Source organism: Arachis hypogaea, chromosome 11, assembly GCF_003086295.3.
Source record: "Arachis hypogaea cultivar Tifrunner chromosome 11, arahy.Tifrunner.gnm2.J5K5, whole genome shotgun sequence".
Taxonomy (NCBI): domain Eukaryota; kingdom Viridiplantae; phylum Streptophyta; class Magnoliopsida; order Fabales; family Fabaceae; genus Arachis; species Arachis hypogaea.
Window position 1 is genome coordinate 39,756,564 of NC_092046.1, and position 9,511 is coordinate 39,766,074.

Genomic DNA, 9,511 nt, shown 5'->3' on the forward strand with positions numbered 1-9,511 from the left:
GCCATTTTTTTTCTGCAAGCTTTTGTATTCACTGCTTTTTCTTGCTTCAATAATCAATTTTATGATTTTTCAGATTATCAAATAACATATCTCCTGTTCATCATTCTTTCAAGAGCCAACATATTTACAATTCTAAAACAACAACTTCAGAAGACATATGCACTGTTCAAGCATTCATTCAGAAAACAAAAAGTATTGTCACCACATCAATATAATTAAACTAAGTTCAAGGATAAATTCGAAAATCATGTACTTCCTGTTCTTTTGAATTAAAACATTTTTCATTTAAGAGAGGTGATGGATTCATAGGACATTCATAACTTTAAGACAAAGTTACTAAATACTAATGATCATGTAATAAAGACACAAACACAGATAAACACTTAACATAGAGAAAACGAAAAACAGAGAATGTAAGAACAAGGAATGAGTCCACCTTAGTGATGGTGGCATTTCCTTCTTGAGGAACCAATGATGTCCTTGAGCTCTTCTATGTCTCTTCCTTATCTTTGTTGCTCCTCCCTCATTGCTCTTTGATCTTCTCTAATTTCATGGAGTATGATGGAGTGCTCTTGATGTTCCACCCTTAGTTGTCCCATGTTGGAACTTAGTTCTCCTAGGGAGGTGTTAATTTGCTCCCAAAAATTCTGTGGAGGAAAGTGCATCCCTTGAGGTATCTCAGGGATTTCTTGATGATGAGCTTCCTCACGTGTTTCTTGAGCTCCATGAGTGGGCTCTCTTGTTTGCTCCATCATTTTCTTAGTGATGGGCTTCTCTTCCTCAATGGGAATGTCTCCTTCTATGGAAGCTCCAGCTGAGTAACATAGATGGCAAATAAGATGAGGGAAAGCTAGCCTTGCCAAGGGGGAGGGCTTTTCGGCTATTTTGTAGAGTTCAAGGGAGATGACTTCATGAACTTCTACTTCCTCTCCAATTATGATGCTATGAATCATGATGGCTCGATCCACAGTAACTTCAGATCGGTTGCTAGTGGGAATGATGGAGCGTTGGATGAACTCCAACCATCCTCTAGCCACAGGCTTGAGGTCCAGTCTTCTAAGTTGAACCGGTTTGCCTTTTGAGTCAATCTTCCATTGAGCTCCTTCCACACATATGTCCATGAGGACTTGGTCCAACCTTTGATCAAAGTTGACCCTTCTAGTGTAGGGGCGTGCATCTCCTTGCATCATAGGCAAGTTAAACGCCAACCTCACATTCTCCGGACTAAAATCTAAGTATTTCCCCTGAACCATTGTAATATAATTCTTTGGATTCGGGTTCTTACTTTGATCATGGTTCCTAGTGATCCATGCATTAGCATAGAACTCTTGAACCATTAGAATTCTGACTTGTTGGATGGGTTTTGTTAGAACTTTCCAACCTCTTCTTTGGATTTCATGTTGGATTTCCGGATACTCATTTCTCTTGGGTTTGAAAGGGACCTCGGGGATCACCTTCTTCTTAGCCACAACATCATAGAAGTGGTCTTGATGAGCTTTGGAGATGAATCTTTCCATCTCCCATGACTCGGAGGTGGAAGCTTTTGTCTTCCCTTTCCCTTTTCTAGAGGATTCTCCGGTCTTAGGTGCCATTAATGGTAATGGAAAAACAAAAAGCTATGCTTTTACCACACCAAAATTAGAATATTGCTCGCCCTCGAGCAAGAAAAGAAAGAATAGATAAAGAAGAAGAAGAAATGGATAAGAGGGAGAGAGAGATGTGTTTCGGCCAAGAAGGGAAGGAGAGGGTTGTGTTGTGTGAAATTGAAGAAGAATGGAGGGCTTTATATAGGGAAGGGAGGGGGGGTTAAGGTTCGGCCATATGGGGAGGGTTTGGGTGGGAAAGTGATTTTGAATTTTGAAGGTAGGTGGAGTTTATGAGGTAGGTTTATGGGGAAGAGTGGATGGATGTGAGTGGTGAAGGGGTAGTAGGGAAGAGAGCTTGATGTGATTAGTGAAGGGTTTTGCGGAAAGGTGTTTATTGGGAAGAGAGGATGAACATTGAGAAGAGGAAAGAGTGTGAGTGGTGGTAGGTGGGGATCCTGTGGGATCCACAGATACTGAGTTGATCCTGTGGGGTCCACAGATCCTGATGTGTCAAAAATTTGCATCCCTGCACCAATTAGGCATGTAAAATGCCTTTGCATGCAATTCTGGCATTTAAACGCCGAATTGGTGCTTGCTCTGGGCGTTCAGCGCCCAGATGCAGCATGTTTCTGGTGTTGAACGCCAGTTCTATGCTTGTTTCTGGTGTTCAGCGCCAGCTTTCCTCAGTGTGCATTCCTGGCGTCTGAACGCCAGGATGCTGCTTGTTTTGGGTGTTCAACGCCAGATCCATGCTCTATTCTAGCATTGAACGCCAGCCAGATGCTCCTTACTGGCGTTTAAACGCCAATAAGTCCTTCCTCCAGGGTGTGATTTTTCTTCTGCTGTTTTTGATTCTGTTTTTAATTTTTTTGATTTATTTTGTGACTCCACATGATCATGAACCTAATAAAACATGAAAGAACCATAAAATAAAAATAAAATTAGATAAATAAAAATTGGGTTGCCTCCCAACAAGCGCTTCTTTAATGTCAATAGCTTGACAGTGGGCTCTCATGGAGCTTCACAGATGTTCAAAGCATTGTTGAGACTCCCCAACACCAAACTTAGAGTTTGGATATGGGAGTTCAACACCAAACTTAGAGTTTGGTTGTGGCCTCCCAACACCAAACTTAGAGTTTGACTGTGGGGGCTCTGGTTGACTCTGTTTTGAGAGAAGCTTATTGTGCCTCTTTTTCATGTTTACAGAAGGATGACCTTGAGTTTTAAACACAAGGGAGTCCTTATTCATTTGAAGGACTAGTTCACCTCTGTCAACATCAATCACAGCTCTTGATGTGGCTAGGAAGGGTCTTCCAAGGATGATGGATTAATCCTCATCCTTTCCAGTGTCTAGGATTATGAAATCAGCAGGGATGTAAAGGCCTTCAACCTTTACTAACATGTCATCTACTTGTCCATAAGCCTATTTTCTGGAATTGTCTGCCATCTCTAATGAGATTTTAGCAGCTTGCACCTCAGAGATTCCAAGTTTCTCCATTACAGAGAGTGGCATGAGGTTTATTCCTGATCCAAGGTCACATAGAGCCTTTTCAAAGGTCATGGTGCCTATGGTGCAAGGTATTAGGAACTTTCCAGGATCCTGTTTCTTCTGAGGCAATCTCAGTTGATCCAATGCATTTAGTTCATTGGTGAACATGGGAGGTTCATCTCCCCAAGTCTCATTACCAAATAGATTGGCATTCAGCTTCATGATTTCACCAAGGAACTTGGCGACTTGCTCTTTAGTAACATCCTCATTCTCTTCAGAAGAGGAATACTCATCAGAGTTCATGAATGGCATAAGGAGGTTCAATGTAATCTCTATGGTCTCTAGATTAGTCTCAGATTCCTTTGGTTCCTCAGAGGGAAACTCCTTATTGATCACTGGATGTCCCAGGAGGTCTTCCTCACTGGGATTCACGTCCTCCTCCTCTCTTGTGGGTTCGGCCATGATAGTCAATTCAATGGCCTTGCACTCTCCTTTTGGGTTTTCTTCTGTATTACTTGGGAGAGCACTAGGAGGAGTTTCAGTGATCTTCTTACTCAGCTGGCCCACTTGTGCCTCCAAATTTCTAATGGAGGACCTTGTTTCCTTCATAAAACTCAGAGTGGTCTTAGATAGATCAGAGACTAAGTTTGCTAAATTAGAGGTATTTTGTTCAGAGTTCTCTATCTGTTGCTGAGTGGATGATGGAAAAGGCTTACTATTGCTAAACATGTTTCTTCCACCATTATTAAAGCCTTGTTGAGGCTTTTGTTAATCCTTCCATGAGAAATTTGGGTGATTTCTCCATGAGGGGTTATAGGTGTTCCCATATGGTTCACCCATATAATTTACCTCTGCTATTGCAGGGTTCTCAGGATCATAAGCTTCTTCTTCAGAAGATGCCTCTTGAGTACTATTGGATGCAGCTTGCATTCCATTCAGACTCTGAGAAATCATATTGACTTGCTGAGTCAATATTTTATTCTGAGCCAATATGGCATTAAGAGTATCAATTTCAAGAACTCCCTTCTTCTGAGGCGTCCCATTACTCACAGGATTCCTCTCAGAAGTGTACATAAACTGGTTGTTAGCAACCATGTCAATGAGTTCTTGAGCTTCTGCAGGCGTTTTCTTTAGGTGAATGGATCCACCTGCAGAAGTATCCAATGATATCTTAGCTAATTCAGACAGACCATCATAGAATATATCCAGGATGGTCCATTCTGAAAGCATGTCAGAAGGACACTTTTTGGTCATTTCTTTGTATCTCTCCCAAGCTTCATAGAGGGATTCACCTTCTTTCTGTCTGAAGGTTTGAACATCCACTCGAAGCTTACTCAGCTTTTGAGGAGGAAAGAACTTGGCTAAGAAAGCCTTGACCAGCTTATCCCAAGAGTTCAAGCTATCTTTAGGTTGAGAATCCAACCATATTCTAGCTCTGTCTCTCACAGCAAAAGGGAAAAGCATGAGCCTGTAGACTTCAGGATCTACTCCATTAGTCTTAACAGTATCACAGATCTGCAAGAATTCAGTTAAGAACTGAAAGGGATCTTCAGATGGAAGTCCATGAAACTTGCAGTTTTGTTGCATCAGAGAAACTAGTTGAGGCTTAAGCTCAAAATTGTTTGCTCCAATGGTAGGGATGGAGATGCTTCTTCCATGTAAATTGGAATTAGGTGCAGTAAAGTCACCAAGCATCCTCCTTGCATTATTATTATTTTCGGCTGCCATCTCTTCTTCCTGTTCGAAAATTCCTGTAAGGTTGTCTCTGGATTGTTGTATTTTAGCTTCTCTTAGTTTCCTCTTCAGAGTCCTTTCAGGTTCAGGGTCTGCTTCAACAAGAATGTTTTTGTCCTTGCTCCTGCTCATATGAAAGAGAAGGGCACAGAAAAATAATAATAGGGATCCTTTTTACTACAGTATAGAGGTTCCCTTGTTGTGAGTAGAAGAAAAAAAGAATGTAATGTAAAGAAAGAGAAGGGAGGAGAATCCAAGCACAAGGGTGAGGATAACAGAGATCAGAGATGTGAGATGTAGAGAAGTGTTAGTAAATAAACAAATGAATAGAAGGAGATGGGAGAGAGGATTTTCGAAAATTAAAAATTAAAATTTAAAGTTAAATTTCGAAAATAGTTTTTGAAAAAGGTTAGTAATTTTCGAAAATTAGGAATGAAATAAAATTAAAATTAAAAATTGAAAACAATTAATTAATTAAAAAGAATTTTTGAAAAAGAGGGAGATATTTTCGAAAATTAGAGAGGGGAAGTTAGTTAGGTAGTTTTGAAAGAGATAAGAAACAAACAAAAAGTTAATTAGTTAGTTGAAACAAATTTGAAATTTTGAAAAGATAAGAAGATAAGAAGTTAGAAAAGATATTTTAAAATCAAATTTTTGAAAAAGATATGTTTTAAAAAGATATGATTAAAAAGATATAATTTTGAAAAAGATAAGATAAAAAGATATTTTTGAAAAGATATAATTGAAATTAGTTTTGAAAAAGATTTGATTTTTAAAATCACAATTAATGACTTGATTCACAAGAAATCACAAGATATGATTCTAGAACTTAAAGTTTGAATCTTTCTTAACAAGTAAGTAACAAACTTAAACTTTTTGAATCAAAACATTAATTGTTGATAATATTTTCGAAAATTATGAGATAAAATTAAGAAAAATATTTTTGAAAAATATTTTTAAATTTTTCGAAAATAAATAAGAAAAATGAAAAAGATTTGATTTTTGAAAAAGATTTTGAAAAATATAAGATTTTTAAATTGAAAATTTAATTTGACTCATAAGAAACAACTAGATTTTAAAAATTTTTAAAAAAAATCAATCCAAATTTTCAAAATTTATGAGAGAAAAAAAGAAAGATATATTTTTTTTATTTTTGAATTTTTAATGATGAAAGAGAAAAACATAAAAAAGACTCAATGCATGAGAATTTTAGATCAAAACAATGAATGCATGCGAGAACACTATGAATGTCAAGATGAACACCAAGAACACTTTGAATGTCAAGATGAACATCAAGAACTTATTTTTGAAAAATTTTCAAGAAAAGAAAACATGCAAGACACCAAACCTAGAAATATTTCATGTATAGACACTATGAATGCAAGAATTCATATGAAAAACAAGAAAAGACACAAAACAAGAAAATATGAAGATCAAACAAGAAGACTGGCCAAGAACAACTTGAAGATCATGAAGAACACTATGAATGCATGAATTTTTGAAAAATGCATAAAATTTTTAGAAAAAATACAATTGACACCAAACTTAAAATTGACTCAAGACTCAAACAAGAAACACAAAATATTTTTTATTTTCATGATTTTATAATTTTTTTTGGATTTTTTTTGAAAATTATTTGAAAAAGAAAATAAGGATTTCAAAATTTTTAAAATGAATCCCAGGAATCTTTCAATGTTAGCCTAAAGCTCCAATCCAAGGGTTAGACATGGCTTACTAGCCAGCCAGGCTTCAACATGCTTCATGAAACACTAGAATTCATTCTTAAAAATTCTGAAAAAAAATATATTTTATTTTTTTTTGAAAATATTTTTTTTTTGAATATTAATTGGAAAAAGAAGAAAATATTTTTGAAAAATTTTTGAAAACTTTTTGAAAATAAAATAAGAAGAAAATTACCCAATCTGAGCAACACGATGAACCGTCAGTTGTCCAAACTCGAACAATCCCCGGCAACGGCGCCAAAAACTTGGTATGCAAAATTGTTACTCAAAGGTTGTAAAATTTGTTGTTCGTTCTCTCCCTGGCAATGGCTCCAACAAACTGGTGCACAATACCATGGTCCAAACATAACTTGACAACTTCGCACAACTAACCAGCAAGTGCACTGGGTCGTCCAAGTAATAAAACCTTACGTGAGTAAGGGTCGATCCCACGGAGATTGTTGGTATGAAGCAAGCTATGGTCACCTTGTAAATCTCAGTCAGGCGGATATCAAATGGTTATAGTATTTTCGAATAATAATAATAAATAAACAGAAAATAAAGATAAAAATACTTATGTAAATTATTGGTGAGAATTTCAGATAAGCGTATAGAGATGCTTTCGTTCCTCTGAATCTCTGCTTTCCCGCTGCCTTCATCCAATCAGTCTTACTCCTTTCCATGGCAAGCTTTATATAGGGCATCACCGTTGTTAATGGCTACATCCCATCCTCTCTATGAAAAAGGTCCAAATGCTCTGTCACGGCACGGCTAATCATCTGAGGTTCTCGATCATACTGGAATAGGATTTACCCTCCTTTTGCGTCTGTCACTACGCCCAGCACTCGCGAGTTTGAAGTTTGTCACAGCCATCCCTTCCCAGATCCTACTCGGAATACCACAGACAAGGTTTAGACTTTCTGGATCTCAAGAATGGTCATCCATGGGTTCTAACTTATACCACGAAGACACTAATAACTCGGACTCGGTCCCCTGTATTAGATATCCAAGAGATATTCATTCTAGCTTGTTTGCATGTAGAACGGAAGTGTTTGTCAGGCACGCATTCATAAGTGAGAATGATGATGAGCGTCACATAATCATCACATTCATCACGTTCTTGGGTGCGAATGGATATCTTAGAAGCGGAATAAGTTGAATTGAATAGAAAACATTAGTACTTTGCATTAAATCATGAGGAACAACAGAGCTCCACACCTTAATCTATGGAGTGTAGAAACTCTACCGTTGAAAATACATAAGTGATAATGGTCCAGGCATGGCCGAATGGCCAGCCCCCATGAAAGTCTAAGATAGCATAAAACTGATCAAAGATGATCCGAAGATGTAACTCCCGGATGTCAATACAATAGTAAAAAGTCCTATTTATAATAAACTAGTTATTAGGGTTTACAGAAGTAAGTAATTGATGCATAAATCCACTTCCGGGGCCCACTTGGTGTGTGCTTGGGCTGAGCTTGAAGTTTACACGTGCAGAGGCTTCTTTTGGAGTTGAACGCCAAGTTGTAACGTGTTTTTGGCGTTCAACTCTGGTTCGTGACGTGTTTCTGGCGTTTAACTCCAGACTGCAGCATAGAATTGGCGTTCAACGCCCTTTTGCGTCGTTTAAACTCCACCAAAGTATGGACTATTATATATTGTTGGAAAGCCATGGATGTCTACTTTCCAACGCAATTGGAAGCGCGCCATTTTGAGTTCTTTAGTTCCAGAAAATCCATTTTGAGTGCAGGGAGGTCAGAATCCAATAGCATCAGCAGTCCTTCTTCAACCTCTGAATCTGATTTTTGTTCAAGTCCCTCAATTTCAGCCAGAAAATACCTGAAATCACAGAAAAACACACAAACTCATAGTAAAGTCCAGAAATATGAATTTAACATAAAAACTAATAAAAACATCCCTAAAGTTAACTAGATCCTACTAAAAACATACTAAAAATAATGCCAAAAAGCGTATAAATTATCCGCTCATCAGGCACGCCAGACCCTGGGCGTGCCACGCTAGTTCAACTTTCCAGAGAAGCTTAGCCAAGCATAGAGCAAGGGCGTGGCACGCCAGACCCTGGGCATGCCACGCTAGTTCAAGTTTCCAGATGACAAGGGAAAAGGAAAAAGGCTAGGGCGTGCCACTTGAGCTCGAAGGCGTGGCACGCCAAGGTTGTTAAAGAGACGAGCGTGCCACTTGAAGGGCTGGGCGTGGCACGCCAAGCTAAAAGCAAAGAGCACGTGACACGCCACTAGAGCACCAATCACACGCCAGCTGGGAGATCACACTTATTGGGCTTCTTTTCCCTCCAAAATGTAATTTTCCTTTTTCACTTTTGTAATTCTTTTATTTTACTAGGAGTAGTGTAAATACCCCAAGGAGTACTGAAGAAGGGGATTAAGCAGTCAATTTTAGATCCACTTTTATACTTCACTTTTGAGTACTTTTTGAGTTATGAGTAGCTAACTTCCCTCTCATTGAGAGAGGGAGCTCTATTATACTTGATGGATTGATAATAGTGAAATTCTTCGTCTCTTCATCTTCTCTTTGATTTGCTAGAAGGAATTTCGTTCTTAATGCTTAGTGTTTAATTATCTTGGAAAACAGATTGAATGCAATTGGGTTTCATGGGAACCTTGGCAAAGGAAACATGAAACCATGCTTGGAATCCTATCTCACACTTGAGTATAATCTGGGTTTTGGTGTTTGGATATGTGACATATAATCCTCCCTCTACTTGGACCTATGATGGTGTGTGGTATAATCAGGGACCAAGCATATCTCTCTTCATGAGCAATTAAACTAAGGAATTGGGTATTGATCAAGATCTGAGAGATTGAGTCACCAAGGGATTGGGGCTCAATCAATCATGATTGCCAAAAGGTCAATGAGTTGCATGATTGAAGAGGATATAAGCTAGATTTGATCCAAAGAGACAACATTTCCCAATCTCAATGAATTTTCCCATTCTTATCTAT

The 9,511-nt window shown here is 38.0% G+C and overlaps 1 non-coding gene across 1 annotated transcript; it reads left to right on the top strand.

Annotated features, from left to right (window-relative positions):
* The first annotated feature begins 4,299 nt into the window (after window positions 1-4,299).
* Window positions 4,300-4,407, top strand: LOC112724388 (small nucleolar RNA R71). The gene has a single exon (XR_003163553.1). It is a non-coding gene; the product is annotated as a small nucleolar RNA R71 (small nucleolar RNA).
* The last annotated feature ends 5,104 nt before the right edge of the window (window positions 4,408-9,511 follow it).